Below are 18,371 nucleotides of genomic sequence, written 5' to 3'. Positions count from 1 at the left end.
AAAAAAAAAAAAGAACTCGCATGTGTGATCCTAATATTTTTCTTTCAAAAAATATAGTATTACTAATAACTTGATCACACGTGACTTGGGGGGCTAAATGTTAGGGTACCCTTTTTTTTTTTTTTACCCCTAATTTTATTTAGGTACCGCTTATTTATTTTCAAACACCACTAATAAGTTATTGGGTTTTCCCAAATATTTTTTGCTCTATTATTATGTTAATCACAAATGTTTCATATCTCATTATCTAAATTGGGTTATGATATAAACTACCACAAAAAGTCTCAAAACTCATATTTTATCCAATTTTATTATCATATTCTATTGAAAGCCCAAGAATACTTATATTTGGCAATATTTAAGAAGCCCATGATTCAAGTCCATGGCAAAACAATTTTATCAATGGAATTCAAATTCATGATCATAGCCCATGATTTAAACACATAGCAATTTATTTATCCAAAACCCAATTCTCGTTGGCAATATCAAAACCCAATTTTCATTGGCAACATCAAAACCCAATTCTCATTGGTAATATCAAAACCCAATTTTTATTGGCTCAATTCTCATTGGTAATATCAAAACCCAATTTTTATTGGCAACATCAAAACCCAATTCTCATTGGCAATATCAAAAGCCTGACTTGCGTTGGCACTATTTAAAACCTAATTTTCATTGGCAATATCAAAACCCAATTCTCATTAGCAATATCAAAAGCCCAACTTGCATTGGCACTATTAAAAACCCAAGCTAACTACTTGGCACTATTCTATCAAAAGCCCAAGGTTACTAAATACTCAGCAAAATACTATATCATAATTATTCTTAAACATATTATTACAATATTACAAGCTCATGGAATTTATGAATTATCTATTCTCAAAACCCATGACAATCATCTTGTAAAAGCCCATGGAAAGTTATGATTGTTAGACCCATGACATATATTTATTGTTATAAACCCATGAAATACATGGACATCATTTGCATCGCGACATCCATAATATACGCCTTCGACACTCATGGTAAACATTCAAGCCCACAAGCTCATCATTTAAGTTATGATGCGATTATTAGAAACCATGAACATTATTGCAACATGGAATTCATCAAAGTAAATAGTATTTACAAAAGTATTTTGAAACTTATCCTATTGTTTCAAACATTACAAGTAATTACTCAAAGGCCCATTGCAAGTATTTATGAAAAACCCAAAAACATTTACTAATAAAATTCATGAGGAATGAAAGCTCATAGCAACATGTGCACACAACCCAGCCCATGTGAGCAAGCCCAAGCAAAAAACATAAGCAGCTAACCAAAAGGCAACTAGAGACTCATACAAGGGAACCAAGCCTTTGAGAATGGACTAAGGGTTGTCCCATCAATTTTCTGCCACCCTCTACCTGACGTGAACAGTGCCCAAAGGTGGTCATATCAGCTAAAGTCAAAAGGATGAAGAGACTCCATGATCTTCCTCAAAACTGCACCTCCAACGGAAGGGGAGCTGAAACCAAATTATCCAAACTTCAACAAATTGATGCTATAAATGTTAAAAACCATCAAGACATGATTCATGTACCAAACCTATGAATCCAAAATGAGAAAATTTGGGAACATGTGGTTTGGAGGGCATAAAGGGATCTCCAGCGGAACCCCCTAGAGTAGACTAGAACTTGACACATGGCTTGGGGTGTTGAAATCTTACTTCTTGGAGGACCAAATCTCAATTTGCAGCATTAGGATTCATTCTTAATACACCATAATTAAGCTCAGCCCCGAAAATCTTGGCACTTAATGCAAAAAGTTCTAAAATCCCATCATTACCCAAATAAGCGAGACAACCCCTCAAAGTGGATTTTCCTACTTCTGATCAAAATCTCAGGAAATTTAAACCTTGATTTCGTCACCCTTGATGAGTCATGCATTTTTGGATTCTTGTCAATCAATACTTCTATAAAGCTCCATTATAAAAATTTCTATCATTGACTATACTCTGCAGAAATTCAATCCCTATTTGCTTTCTTTAAGCTTCACCATGCTCTCTTGATCTCACTCACAACCTTTCTCAACCTATAGTCACCATAACACCAACATTCACCACCTTGCTTACACCTTCCTAGTCCAAAAATGTCCCATAACTAACCAGGACAGCCACTCCCTCCGAAACCCTTGGTTTGTTTACTACTTTGCTCGTGGTTTAGCTTTCCTTAAGCTCACCATTCATCATCTTCAGCCTACACTCGTCTAATTTCAGATATTCTCCTCACCCCTCTACACAACCACAGCTCAGAAATGTCCTCCAACTAGACACAAACGGCCCATTACTCACAAAAAACTTCAATCTTAGTGTTAATCCCATCTCACTCATTCAAATTAGCCCACATTCACCTCATTCATGCTTTATAATTATACACTCACCAAAATCTTAGTTTAATACTTGCTGTAGTGAACTAGGGATCTTTCTCTCCCTTGATTCCATCTTATTTTTCCTCTTTTATTTGTAACTATGGAGCCTTTAATCATTGTTTATTATTATGATGAAGAATATAATGTATTTGTAACAATTGAATTTTTCCCTCACAATTGATGTAATGATGGCTAAAAGTACTATAAATTCCCTTGACCGAAACACACATGGACCCCCAGGAATGAACATTTTCCTAAATTTATTTAATCATTGACTGCTGGACCCTAAGTATAATTTCACCCTTACCACTGGAGATAATACCGTACCGCTAAAGGACTAATTTGAACTATGATTCCGTAAAAAGACTAATAATATAACAAACTAACAATACTAACGTGTTTATTAGGCTTTGTTGTTGTCTTCTTGTTAGGATGCAGCCTCTATCTCTTGCTTGGGCAGACTTACACTACACCGATAGCTTTTGGGCTTTATTTCAAGGGCCCATCATTGAGTTTCGGCTTGACTATCCCATATTCTATTTGGGAACATCAGAAATTTTCCCCTCAACAAATGTTAATGCTTAAACGATTATGATAAAAGAGAGCAAAGGGGATTAATCTGCTGAACTTGACTCCTTAGCAGACTTAAGTCCAAAAAGGGAACCAATCTCCAATGTGGGCAATCTCATACGGAAATCCTGCCATAGAAATTGCGTACTTTGAAAGAATGGACCTAAATGGCTCAATCCCTAATCTCTTAACTTGCTAGAGAGTAGGCTATTGAGAGGAGAGAATGGGGTAGCCTATCAGTGCATGTCTTATCACACTCTGACTTTTCTCACTTCATTTCCTACTCTTTTGTTTTTCTTTCTTTTTCTATTTCTCCCTTATTTGTATGCTCCTTTCTGTTCTTCCTTGTTTTTTCGTTGTTGTTTACTGTGCATAGCTAAAACCTTTTTATACTATCTACCATGATGAGATTTACTGTTTTACGCCTTAACTACTTTTGGCTTGGTGTGGGTGTCCTTCCTAAGCCACCCACTAGTTTGCTGGCTACTTAGCCAACACCATTATCCCGCGCTAGCTGTGCCACATTCCATTCCCAGACAAAAGGAGTTTTGTTTTATTTTCTTGCATTCCATGGCATTTCCATTCGGATAGGGATTGGGTATTCTCTCTTACTAACTCCTATGGCATGCACCTAGTGATTTCAGCTTACCTTTCATTCTTTTGGGTTGTATGGCATCCCAGCAGGACATTTTCCCTAAAAGAGCTTGAGCTAGAATCCCCGAATAGACTTTCTCTTCTCCCCACTACCAGATCATACCCTCTCTTACCTCTAACTCCTATGGTAATGTGATTTTTTTTGGTAATTTTATATTTCTGCAATTTTTTATACATATAAATGAACCAAACACTATAATGCCACTATAATGTCAATGGCAAAGCCAAGAATTTTTCCTAGGAGAGCTAAACTATTATGACTATTAAAAAAAAAAAATTTATTTCATAAATTAACTTTAAGTCAACATCTATTTGCTAGATCATGTTCTAGAGAAGCAACATCTATTTGCTTCTGTTAACATTTTCAAGTGTTTCTAAGGGGTTTAACATTAGAGAAAACGTTCTGTCCAGAGCCGGTAGAAAAGGGGTTATTTACGCCACCAATCAAGAGCTGCCACGTTATATATTCAATGAGAATTCAGTACACTCTATCAATTCTCTCAAATAAAACCAAAATCATCAAACACGATCTGTTCAAAAGCCCTTACCTGGAGAAACAACACCAACACCAATGCCTCCTCTCCTCTGACCAACAAAGCTTAAAAAAATAAAATAAAATAAAATAAACCACAAACACAAATATAAAGCAAAAACCCAGAACCAGAGTTGGTTTTTGTTCTTTTTCCCTCCATATTTCACAATCAGAGACTTTCAAATTGATTTCTCTATTCCTTCTCATAATCATGGTTCTCCTTTCAACTTGAAAACCCAGATTTTATAGAAACTCATAACCTCATTAAAATTTCACAATCCTCGTGGTCTTCAAGTATCCGGAGTTGGGTTTTGGGCATGGACTTCTCCGACCATTTTTAAGTGGGCAGTGGTGCAGATACGGAGCACTACTTGACCCGAATCTAGTTCTCAGATTTTGGTAGTGCTGCTGGTGGCACGAGTGGATAGATAGCTTATTAGGCGGTTGGAATTCAACGGGTAGTTTGTGATGCATTGCAGAACAGTGTTGATAGTCTTGTTGCATTGAGAACCAAAATATGGGATAGTCTTGTTGCATTTTTGTGATTTTGTATGATTCTTTGGTTGTTTGTAATGGTGGTGGCTTGCTCTTTCAATGGGTGGCTCTGTTTTGGGTTTAAAAGGAATGTACGCCAAGTGCTTGAGAAAAGTTCTCAATGAATTTCAAATAGGGGCTGCTATCAACCTCCTGGAGCCAACCAGCCAACTGAAGGAATCTGATTGTTGTGCTACCTGATTTTTATTTTTAAGTTTCTTTGGACAAGAAAAAAAAACACATCATAACTCATTAGAAAGCTTTGTTAGCAGCTACAATGCTGGTGGATTCAATTCTTTCAATAGTGCAGTTAGTTATATTGTCTCTTTGTAAATCTTCTTATATATCATTAGAAGTTTCTCATTAATATTAGAAGTCTCTTGGTGAAATTTAATTGAAGCAATCAAGTAAATATGCTATGTGTCATTTATTTATTTTTTTTTGTTAAACAAAGAGATTTTATGGCAGTAACAGGCTAGCAGAATCGGTAATAATAATAATAACAATAATTAAAAAAAAAAATCATTCAAGAACAGAGACAAGGTAACATCATAAACCAGACATAATTGTTGATGTCCACATTCCGTTTAGACTAAGGACTATCTACAAAAATGTTGATGATCCAGGAACTGGTTGTCCAACCATTGAACAAGATCATCACCTGGTTGTCCACTCAGTATTTGGGTGCGTGGGCGCCGACTTAGAACGATGCCGCAGCGGCTCCAACGGTAGGGAGGGGCTCCAACGGTAGGCAGGTGCTGTTTCTCCTAGTAAGGGCTTTTGAACAAAACGTATTTGATGATTTTTGTTTTATTTGAGCTACAATCCTGTATGATAGAGTGTATTGAGGTCTCATTGAATATATGACGTGGCAGCTCCTGACTGGTGGCATAAATAACCCCTTTTTTACCAGCCCCGGACAAAACGTTTTCTCTTAACATTAATGTTTGAACAATAGCTTTTCACTCAAAATATTCATCAATTATGGAAGGTTTCTCCATAAATTACTTACATTTTGAATTCTAATTATTAAATTTTAAAAACTAATTACATTTATATGGGCTTGTTTGGTAAGTAAGTTCTAACACACATTTTCACATTTTAAGTGTGCGTTTGTTTGGACTTTTTAAAGCCCAAAACGCGCATAAATAAAAAAGTGGACAAGAAAATGTGTTTGGCTGAGTCCAAAACGCAACTTTTTAAAAAAAGTTGCGTTTTGGGCTCAGGCAAAATGCAAGTCCGAAACGCGCTGAATTTATGGACCTCTAAGGTCCATAAATCAAAACGCGCTGCTGGCGTTTTGGACATTATTACCGTTGGACGTTGCATTTACAAAAATGCCCCTAATATCTCACGCAAACTCACACAAACTCATCAGTTCTCTCACACTCACCCATCTCATCTCTCTGCTCTTCACTCCGCATGCCCTCACCCCCACGCCTCCCAGCCTCGCTTGTATTTCTGCGCTCTGCTCCGTGGTAAGCTTCTTCCTCTTCTTCTTCTTTCTTTCTTCGTCTTCTTCAACGCAATTCTGATCTTGGTTTTTTTTTTTTTTTTTTTTTTTATTTCTGTCTAATCTGATCTGAGAAATACGTTTTGAAGGTAGAGATTTGCTACCAAAACACCAAGCAACACTGATCTGCTACCAAAAACCACCAGGTACCAACTAATTCAGAAGCGTTTTTTTTTTTTTTTTTTACCGAGTGTGGGAAAAAAAATTTCAAATCTTGCATGCTTTTGTTTTCTTCAACTTCAGCTCTCTTTGATTTGTTTTCTCACAACCCAGAAATAGATTAATGGGTATTTTTTTTGTTGATTGGAATTAGTTTTTTTGTTTTCTCGGCAACCCAGAAATAGATTAATGGGTATTGTTTAAGTTTAAGCCTTGGAGAACGGATTCAGTGTTTATACTATCTGTAACAATGTTTTTATTTCTTAAATCTTGAATCAAAAAAGTTCAATCCAATTAAGCTTTGCGTTTTGTTCTATTCTTAATCTAGAAAAGAAAAAAGAAATTGCAATTATGACACTAAAAAAGAAAAATTGCCCAAAAAAAAAAGTTTGAAATAAATTCCCTTATATATACATGGTCCTTTTTAGTCATTTACCCCCTCAAAAAGCCACTTTTATAAGTGCTAGCCAAACACTCAACTTTTTCATTATGCACTTTTTAACAGTTTTTACCAAACACTCAGTTTTTTGAAACTCCACTTTTTCATTATGCACTTTTAACAAAACTCCACTTTTTCATTATACATTTTTTCAAAAAGTTGAACCAAACTCACCCTAAATAACATTACACACACTTTTTTATCCACACGTATATTAAAAACACTCAAATAACATTACTCAAACTCTTCTACCAAACGGCCCATAGCCTAGTTAAAAAGAAAAAAACAAATTGTATAAATATGAAATGTAGCTGCTATATTAAAGGGAAATTTAGGTTTTGTTAGAAACTAGAACGATTTATTTTGGTTTTTTTTTTTTTTTTTTCTCTGGTGATTTGAGATATATTAGAGGGAAATTTAGGTTTTGTTACTATTTGGACTGCCAGAGCGAATGGGCCATTGGATGGACAATATTTATTTGTACCAATTTAATATTTTTCTTGTATTAATTTAGTTCTTTTTGTTTTCTGGATTGCTTAAAATTTTGAGCAGCCAAATTAATTTTATGATCTAAATTTTACATTTTAAGAGGCAAAATTTGAAATTTCGAAGGGGGCTAATTAGCATATTTTGATCTAAGTTATAGGTATTTTCAGCAAATAGGGAAAATTAAAAATAGCTAGGCCCTCCTAGCTCAACCTCTGACCATAATGTTGTCGTAATGTTTGTCGTGAATCACACGTCCTTAAAAGTAAGTATGACCGAGTCCAAAACCAAAAGCAAGCACGGGTCTCCCCCATTAGGAACTTGAGTCAACACGCTTATTCCTCCAGCATTTTTAACTCTGTACAGCCCTAAAAGCTATTGTGGTTGATAGCATCATCAAGCGATACAGAAAAGGAGCGTTTCCTCCTCTTTAATTTTCTTTCAATTTGCTACTCAGTAACCTCTTGCTCCCATGTAGAACCACTCAATGTTGACACCTATCTTCTTCTTCTTTTTCCATCTTTCACCATATTACAGTTGCTACTTCTACACCCCCTTACATAGCTGTTGATAATATTACCCTCGACTGTGGCTCTTTTGGCAACTCAAAGGCTACCGATGAGCGTGACTGGATCGGAGACATAGGTTCCAAGTACGGTCCCATAGAACAAAACAACGAATCTAATTCCTCTGAAGCCCAACGCCAAGCATCCGTTGAGTCTATCACTACAGTACAGCTCGGTTGTCTTATTCCCAATTCACATATGTGTTTCCGGTCACACCTGGCCCGAAATTCGTTCGGTTGTACTTTTACTCAGCTGCATACTCAGGTTTTACCAAGTCTCAAGACTTTTTTACTGTCAAAACGGGTTCGCTCACCTTACTTAGAAACTTCAGTGCTTCCATTTATACTGATTCTTCAGACGAAAAGTATTTTGTTAAAGAGTTCTGCATCAATGTTGAAAAAAATAAAAAATTGAACTTAACCTTCATTCCTTTTACAAGTGGTTCTATTAGTTACTATGCTTTCATTAATGGTATTGAGGTTGTCTCCATGCCTATAGACCTGTACTATACCTCAAGTAGTTCTATTATAGAAGGTAAAGTTCATGTTTATGTTGGCCAGGCTCCTCTGTTCTACATAAACTATAGCATGGCACTCGAGATGGTTTATCGATTAAACATTGGCGGGAGCTCCATACCCCCAATGGAAGACACTGGAATGTTTAGACAATGGTCCGAGGACAGAACTGATTATTTGTTGAGCGACGGTGTAAACCCTCGTGATCCATCTTTGAAACTCAAATGCTCAAAAATACCAAAATACATTGCACCTGATGCTGTCTATCAGTCTGCAGCTACAATGGGTCCTGATGGGACTAGGAACTCAAATGTCTAATTTGACAAGGGGATTACCTGTTGAGACGGGATTCAATTATCTGTGAAATAGAACCTTGGATACACGTCTCTGGCACAAGGGAATTCACCATCTATATAGACTATCAGCTAGCACAAGAAACGGGAGATGTAATATTGTGGGCTGACGATAATGATACGTCATACTACAAGGACTACGTAGTAATGATCCAAAACAAGGGTGAGGACAGTCATACTCTGGCCATTGATCTACACCCTAGAACAGATGCGGCTTTACGCGATACCATTTTAAACGGAGTAGAAGTGTTCAAATTGAGCGACCTATCTGGCAATCTTGCTGGACTAAATATGGTCCCTCCACCGATGGATCAACAACCTTCTCTGGCAGCCAACAAGTCTAAGACAAAGAACACAATGTTCATTGCTATTGGAAGTGGTGTTGGCTTTTTAGTCGTGGCCACTCTAGTGTGTTTCTTGGTTCTCTGTAAATTGAAGAAGACTGGGCGTTATGGTTCTTACCATCCACTAGCAAAGTGGTGGTGTTGGTTTAGGCCAGATTCTTACAAAAGAGAGTTCTCAAGAACAGCTTCATCACTGCCTGGAGAACTATGCCGCTACTTCAGACTAGATGAAATCAAAACAGCAACCAACAACTTCAATGAAGATCTAATTGTCGGTGCAGGTGGCTTTGGCAATGTTTACAAGGGTCTGATTGAGCAAGGTAATGAATAATACCATGATTATCTTTTAATTTTTAGTTTTTTCCTGAATTAGTCCTAATTGCATTCTAACTGCATATAATTAAGATTAGTGATACTATATTTTGTAGAGTTGTTTAATAATTTGATCAAGTCCAACTTGTGTTGAGTTCCTATACGTATTGGACATGGCCATATATGAAGGAAAAATATTCTCTTACACTCATTTTACATCCACTATTTTTACACAATATCCACAATCAATGTGCTGATATACACATTTTAGAAGATAAAAGAAAATGGCCTCTTTTAAAACATGGAAGTGAGTATTAATGCCCATTTAAATAAAATGTATAATGTAATCACCGTGTCCTATTTTAGGACGTCTTCACATCCTATAGTTTCCAAAGAGCATAGAAACTAGACATAAGTCATACTCTTTGTTTATGCACAATAATACAAGAGTGGTGCTAGAGGTGGTACAAATTTCATTATATAAAACTTACAAATTAATGTGTTATTATAGATTGTTGAAAGTTACAAATTAATGTTATAGGTTGTTAAAATCCACAAATCATATTCATTACTACAGTTTTTGGGTTTTAGAAACACAATAATACAATATATTTCGTCCTTTAGGTAATATAGTGGTGGCAATCAAGCGCATGAAACAAGAGTCTCAACAAGGCGCTCGTGAGTTTATGACAGAAATCGAGATGCTTTCTAAACTTCGTCATGTGCACCTTGTATCTCTCATTGGATACTGCAATGATGAGGGTGAGATGATACTTGTTTACGAGTACATGACAAATGGTACCCTCTGCCACCACCTTTATGACACCCCTAATGATCCCCTCACCTGGAAACAAAGGCTCCAGATATGCATAGGAGCAATACGTGGTTTGCACTACCTACACACATGTACAAAGCATCCTATTATCCACTGTGATGTGAAGACAACAAATATTCTATTGGATGAGAAATGGGTATCCAAGGTTTCAGATTTTGGATTGTCCAAAATGGGTTTGGATAACACTGCCGTTAGTACCCTAGTAAAGGGGACATAGGGGTATTTGGATCCAGATTATGCAGGGAACCAACAATTAACTGAGAAATCAGATGTGTACTCATTTGGTGTAGTGATGTTTGAAGTGTTGTGTGTTCGGAAAGCATTGAACCAAAGACTCCAACAAGAGGAACAAAATTTGGCAAGTTGGGCTCGAAAATGTATTGAGAGAGGGACCATTTGTGAAATCATTGATCCATATCTAATGAACAAGATAGCGCCAAAGTGTTTCAAGGTATATGTGGAACTTACAGAGAGTTGTGTAAGTGATCATGGAAACGAACGGCCCACAATGAATGATGTGATGGAAAAGTTGGAGTTTGCATTAGAGCTCCAAGAGTATGCAGAAGCAACCAAGGATACTGATTCAAAAGTGGTGTCATTTGATGTTGCTACTGCCAATGGAGCTCCTTGGTACAACAATGTTTACCATGGACAGATGTTGGAGTCAAGTAGTGGAACTGAGTTAAGTACAATTAGTACTGGATTAAGTTACCCTGGTCTTGATTCTATTGGTATTAGTATCACAAGACAAGATGACTCCTCGGCTACTAAAAATAGTAGTTCTTCAACTTTATAATTATTGTTTTGTCTTTCTAAAAGTCGGAAGTAGTTATGTTATGGAGATGACAACAGGATTTGTAATATTTATTACTATGAATAAAAAGTAATAAAAAGTGTTGTAATGGAACAACTAAACTTATTCATAAGTTTGGTTGTGAGTTGTAAAATTAGAATAAACTTAAGATTTATTTTAGAAAATATCTTATTCATACAATTATATTTACTAAAAAATAATATTTTTTAATTTTAAAGGAGAGATAAGTTATTTTTTATGATTTTTTATTTCCATAATTGTAAGGTGAATAAAGAAAATTTGTTTATTTCAAATTATCATCTAACAGGAGGATGATGCCTAGTTAGAGGATATGTAACACCAAATGACATTTTCAACAAATAATTAATTTTACACAGAGAACTAAATAATAAAGATAATCCATAATGGTTTACTTTAGTGAAAAAAAAAAAGTCTACATTTATTTACTAATATTTAAAATAAATTAATTATTAAAACAACAATTAAATAAATGGTTAAAATATCTACAATAATTTCTTCTAGGTTCAATATTTTATGGTTCCTATGACAAAGGTGGTATGAACCTTCATTTCTTTTCATCTTTTAGAGCATTAGAGCTCTAGTATTTGAGGATGCAAAAAAATGTCTATTTTATATTTTTAAAACTTACTTTATTTAGTTTACTATCTTATTTTACAACTCACCCAATATTTCAATTTCTATTTTTACACACAACTCATTAAAATAACATAAACTATACCCAAAAATAATATAAAAATTTGGTTTCTCTCTCTTCTCTTCCATCTATCTACCTTTTTGTTTCTCTTTTTTCATTAAAATAATATTTTTGTTTTACATCCTTGTGAACAATTGGTAATATTTTTGTTTTACATCCTTGTGAACAACTGGTAAAAATAAAAATAAAAACCCACCCCAGATGTGGGGCAATTTGGTCTTATTGGTTACTAAAATAGCAACTGGGGGTTTTTTACACCCCTCCAATGCTAGTGCTCTTAGCTTTGAGGGTGTTCCCAAAATTCTATTTTTACAACAAACATACCTAAAACCCACTTTAAACGGGTGTGTATCGCTAAAAAAACTTGCCACTTTGTTACCGTAAGTTATTACTTAGAGCATTAGGATCCGGGTTTTTATAACAATTCTTATTTACCATTTGAAAACTTACTCTATCTATTATACCATTTAGCTTTATAATACACCTAACATCTAGTTTTTATTTTTCCATACAACACATTAAAATAGTATTAATTACACAATAAAATAATATAAAACTATCTTTCTCTCTTCTCCCTTCTCTCTTCTCTCTCTAATCTCTCTCCCTATCTCTGTCTCTTTCTCAACCACTCACCACTAAACCCAAACCCAAAACCACTAGGATTTGAAAGAAAAGAGAGAAGTCTAAGAAAGGGTGTTGCATCTAAGTGAAAGAGAGTCAGAGAGAGTTAACCTGGGTGAGAGAAAGGAGAGAATGTGAATCAAAATAATATGATTTAAGTATAAAACTCAGCTATAATGAGTTGTGGTGGTGGTATTATAGTGAGTTGTGGTTTTTTGTTTTTTGTTTTCTATTTATATCTAAGTTTTGGTATGGGTATGTCATAATGGGGTGCTACTGCTGGTTGTGGTTATGGTGGTGATGATTGATTTTTATTTTTTTATTTTTGGGATATGTGGGTGAAGAGAGAGACACTGCTATGAAGTGAGAGAGGTGGTGAGAAAGAGAGAGAGTGTGTGTGAAATTAATAAAAAAATGAATAATATTTAATATGACATGGAAGATAAGAATCGGTCTTATCAAAAAAGAAAAAAAAAAGAATCGGATGTTAGGTAAATTGTAAAATAGATAAAATAATCTTTTAATTGTAATATATATATATATATATATATATTTACAACCTTGATTGTAAATGCTCCAAGAGTAAAAGAAAATATAAAAGTAATTTGATCAGTGCATGACTTTTTGTCTAGACGGTATGAGATATAATTATCCGTTTATTTAAAATAAGTATTTTGTTTACAACCTCCATTGTAAATGCTCCAAGAGTAAAGGAAAATATCAAAGTAACTGTTCGGTTCATGACTTTTTGTTTAGACCGTATGAGATATAATTATCTATTTATTTATCTGTTTAAGAGATTTTTCTACTAGAAAGAGATAAACCATGACCACAATAGTAGGCCATACTTCATAGATGGGACATTGAATGTGGAAAGACCATCATGAGACCAAATTAAATGATGAGAAACAATGGGAAAAAGAACCATGGACTAGGCATATGTTGTACTCTTCTCTAGTTCCAAGAAGTCTAGCTCTAAACACTTTTCCAATGGGTTGTAGCCTAATTGTATTCCATCTTGACATGTGGTGTGAGTGTGAGGTCACGGATTCATTGATCTATCAACTATTTGTTTCCCGTTTCTTGATGTGAAATGTTTCACATGACACCTTCTTCTTTCTCTTTTTCTTTTTTCAACATGAATGTTAGATAATCATGTTAGGGTAAATACTACTACACTTGATTTATTACACACAAGTTTACACATACTCGTAAACTTCATCTTTTTATTTTTTTTTAATTACACATACTTGTAAACTTGTGTATATTAGAGCATCCACATCAGTCCTTCTAAATTTTCTGTCTATTTTACACGAAAAAACCTACTCTTTCTAGTTTACACTATCACTTTTATAAAACACCCACATCAGTTAATCTATTTTACATGATATTTCAATAAAATATTCATTCTTCCCAATTTTTTTATTATTTCCCTCAACTCTCTTTACCTATATACCGCGCTCTCTCTCTCTTTTCAGAACGAATCACCACTCTCTCTCTCTCTCTCTCTCTCTCTCTCTCTCTCTCTTTTCTACCTTCTCTCATTCTTTCTCAAAAACCAAGTTCCGGCGATCCACGAACCAAGCTCCATGACCCGTTCCTTTCTTCACCGGCCGATCCACGAACCAAGCTCCGGTGACCCAGATTCTTTCTTCACCAGTCGATCCACGCTCCACAAGCACTGATCTATCTCTCCGATCCACAAGCACCGATCAGTTAGTAACTCCGATCAGGCTCCGATCCATACCCATGAGCTCCGATCAAGCGAGACCCACGAGCTCCGGTCATTCAAGTCAAGCACCGAACGTTCCGATAAGCACCAATCTTTCTTTGTTGTTTGTCCGTTTGGGTTTGTTTGTGTGTGGGTGTGTTTGTGTATCTTTGTGTTTTTTTTTTTTTTTTGAGCAAGTGTATCTTTGTGTAGATTTGTCTGTGTAGATGTGTTTGGGTTAATTTTCAGTTGATTTTGGGAAATTTTTTTGTTGATTTTGGGTTAATTTTCAGTTGATTTTGGTTAATACTCTGTGCTAGGGTGGTTATTCTAGCACGCTGGTTGTTGTAATGGTTGAGAAAAGTTTGATGGAGAGAGAGAAAAAAAAATCATTTACACGCAAACAGTAACCATGTATATTTACACGGTTACTGTTCATTTGCACAGCCGGGTGTATATTTTGCACAATTTTACACCCACTGATGTGGGTGTTTTTTTGGCCAAAATGTGTAAAAAGGGCTGCTTTATGTATTTTGCAAGAGTATCCATGGATTGATGTGAATGCGCTTAGAGTGTGTATAATAAACATAATCCATCATATTATACAAATGTGAAAAAGTATGGAGATTGTGTAATACAAAATCATCTGATCCTAACTCAAAATATCAATAAATGATAGTGTTAAATCAATAATATAATAAGTAAATAGTTAGTTATTATTTTTTTATCAGAGAAATTTCATAAACACAAAAAAATTTCATAATATCATTACAATAATCTTATTTTGAACTGTTGTTGGTTTGGATATAATTTTATTTTCTTTTAATGTATGGTAAATTGACATCTCAACTTGTTGAAAAAATATTCTGAGATTTTTTATTATAATAGTAGAACTCTTTACATTACATGTTTAAAAATGATGAATCAATTTGTAAGATAATAAAATTTTAGGTTTAAATATACATTTAATGTCTATTTGGGTCCATTATTTTGTTTATTTTTTAGCTTTTGTGCACAAACTTTTAAATCCTTACTTTTTCTTCACTCTTTTTCGAATACAAGTGTATTTTGGCACACATTTAGAATTTAAAAAAAGAAAAAAAGAAAAAAGAAGGCAAAATGTAAAATAAACTGTTCTCAAATGCACACATACTCCTTAACTTTTATCGCATATTTTAAGATGGTATTCATCTATTGAAATGTTTCTTTTTGTTGTTGATACTTGTTACAATATGAGTAACACTATAGATATAACAAAAGGTTACAATAATTTCATAATATTTTTTAAATTAGGATGCCAATTCATACATGAGTCCATCACAATTTCTAATTTAAATTATGTGGATTGCTAATTTGGGAACGTTTGTAAATTTAACCCTTTTTTTTTTCCTTTTTTTATTTATTTTTTTCCGTGTACATTGCATTCTATATGCATAGATCTTTTCACTCAAATAACACCAAGAAAACTTTTAGGCTTTCATCATAGACATTCATTTCTTTGGTTCCCAAACCCATCCCGTGCCCATTTCTTACACATACACTTTATATGTGATTATTGCTTTTATGAATGGTCATTGTCCTCACTTGATAGGGGTGGCTTTTAGAGTTTAAAATCGAATAAGAGATTAGGATGGGTTAGGAGATTCCCTTTCCAAGCATCTACCTCCAACTCCAACTTATATGTCAGTTCTTTTCCACATTTAGAAATTAAAGCTTCCAAAATTTTTTGACGAAGTTCACGTATTAAGGTTACATTATTGATGGGGCTACGCTATCTACAATCAATGGATAGAGTTAGACTTGGTAAATGATTTAGGTCAAGCAGGTTTAGGTTTGATTCAATTGGGTTTAGGGCAGAAATGAGTTAACCCTAAATGGGCTTTTAAAACCTATTACACTTATTCGACCTTTCACAAATTGGATTTTCATGTATTTTTTTATTTGCAAAAATTTATAAATTTTTTAAAAAGTTTAAACATATTCTATTTATCTTCTTTTTGATTAAAATAAGAGAACAATGACTTGAAATAATACATAGATAATATAGAATAAGAAATAAAGTCAACAGAATAATGGCAAGAATTTTAAATTTTTACCAAAAAAGAAATAATCATGGTAAGATTATATGTGGATTGCATATGACAGTTTATGTTTAAGCCATATAATTTAAAAATATTTTTAAAAATACAATAATATCTTATTATAAAAAAATAATTAAAGGCACAAAATATACAAATTCCATATAAAAATAACTTTGACATATTTAATATATGTATATAAATAGTAAATTTTTTACATTATAAATGGTTTAGCATTTTTATGTAATATGAATCACTAAAGAATATTAGATATAAAAATCAAAAACAAATAAAATAAATGAGTAATTGAAACTTCTTGCTATAGTTTATGTAACATACATATTCATATTTTTGTTAGAGAATTTATAAAATAAGTTTCTTTAGCATGCATTTTCATTTCTTTTCTTTTTAAGGTCAAGTAAAAACAATCTCACAAAATGTGGGTGTTTTCAATGGCTGATAAGCAAGAGTGCAAGACCAAAAGGGTAGAAGACACACTCAACTGCCATAGAACATCCCAAAATGCCAAATTCCAAAATCTTCAAAATCCTAGATAGTGCATTTCTAGAGATTAATGAATGAACTCATTTACTAAACTAGATCATAGAATTCATTGAAACTCAACCTCTTTATTTTTTCTTGAAATTTAAAATAAGTATTTAGTGATGGAAAGTTATTTACAGCAGCCATTTAAGTATCTTTTGAATGTAAATATATTTTTTCTATATAAATACGATAAAATTTAAATTAATGACATCTGTTTCATAATGATTGTTTTTTTTTTTTTTTTTTATCATTTAAGCCAAAATAGAAATTGGTATTTGGTAATTAAACACTAATTGATTTTGGTGTAAATGCGTTTTGAACTCAAATCTCTTATTCAATGACAAAAAACTCTTACCTGTTAAATTTATTAGAATCCAAAAATATCATTGGAATACTGTTTGAATGGCAAGTGGCACATGCATAAACATAATTGCAATGTAGTATCCAAAAGTCTCACGTGCAGCACAAATTCTCTATTTCCTTCCAAACATTACTGGACAACTTGCTTAGGACTCATTATTATTATTATTATTTTGGCTGAATAAATGATTTCAATAGAAGAAAAAATAAAATACATATCAAATACAAGGACAAGGACAAAAGCCAAAATGGACTAACACATCTTAATCTTTAACAAAAACCTAATTATATTATGAAATGGGAATAGACCCCAAGCATTGCAAGATGCTGCCCAATAAGCTAGATTATGAGCAAGAGAATTAGATTGTCTTGGGGAGAAGGAAAAATACCAAGCAACAAAAGAGTTAAGCATAATTCTAATATCATGAATATTATTAACAATCTCTCAATCTTGATGGATTTCTTGATTGATTGCCTTCAATGTGAGCTGGGAATCCTCTTCAAACAAAACATAGTTGAAGTTTAGTCTAGATGCTTCAGATACAGCTAGAATGGTTGTTGTACATTCTGGGCATAGAATACTTACTGGTGTTTCAAAACATGTCCAACCATATAATCTGTTTGAGCTGGGTCCACATATTAACATCAGTGATACATTTTTCCAAATAAGACTATAGTCTATATCTGTTTTATTTGTTTATTAAGATTTTTACCAACATGTACTTTTTAATGTCTTTATTTATCACGTGAAATGTCATTTCGAACTTTCTCGTGAGACTTTTCAAGTCTTCCACACCTTATTGGACTTAGTTTGAGTTCAACATATAAGAGCAGCGCTAGATTGTAAAGATGCCATAAGGATTTAGTTTGAGTTCAGCGTATAAGAGTAGGGAAGTTCACCTAACCGTAAAAACTGCACCAAAATCACCCATAAAATTAGTGGCAGCTCCAAGAATATTTTTTAGGGGAGTCATTCAAATTCGTGTTGAACAGGTTGATAAGGACCTCTTTGTAAATAATTTATTTATTTTTTTTTTTTTTCATCTTGATCATTATGATAATAATGATAAGATCTTTCGCATCCTATGATACAGAGGAAGATATTTTTTTAAGTCAACATGAGCTCCTTTAGATAATAAATCTTAGGAATGAGATAAATCTTGCGAATATGTGACTTCCTTATCAAAAATTAATTCATAGTATTAGCAAGAGAATTAAAGATAAACTATAAGTTCATTGTGCATATGTTTTCTTAGTATAATGAAATATTAATTATTATTGCTAAGATTAAATCTTATAAAGTAT

General features: G+C 33.7%; 1 long non-coding RNA gene and 1 pseudogene across 1 annotated transcript; both read left to right on the top strand.

Moving 5' to 3' along the window:
* The first annotated feature begins 5,983 nt into the window (after positions 1-5,983).
* Positions 5,984-6,359, top strand: LOC115984036. Its single transcript, XR_004090346.1, has 2 exons — positions 5,984-6,177; positions 6,302-6,359. It is a non-coding gene; the product is annotated as an uncharacterized LOC115984036 (long non-coding RNA).
* A 1,334-nt stretch (positions 6,360-7,693) lies between these two features.
* Positions 7,694-11,067, top strand: LOC115984035 (annotated as a pseudogene).
* The last annotated feature ends 7,304 nt before the right edge of the window (positions 11,068-18,371 follow it).

This window comes from Quercus lobata, chromosome 4 (genome assembly GCF_001633185.2).
Source record: "Quercus lobata isolate SW786 chromosome 4, ValleyOak3.0 Primary Assembly, whole genome shotgun sequence".
In the NCBI taxonomy this organism is placed as follows: domain Eukaryota; kingdom Viridiplantae; phylum Streptophyta; class Magnoliopsida; order Fagales; family Fagaceae; genus Quercus; species Quercus lobata.
Note: the sequence above shows the minus strand (reverse complement) of the source record. Positions and strands in the feature narration are given on the sequence as shown.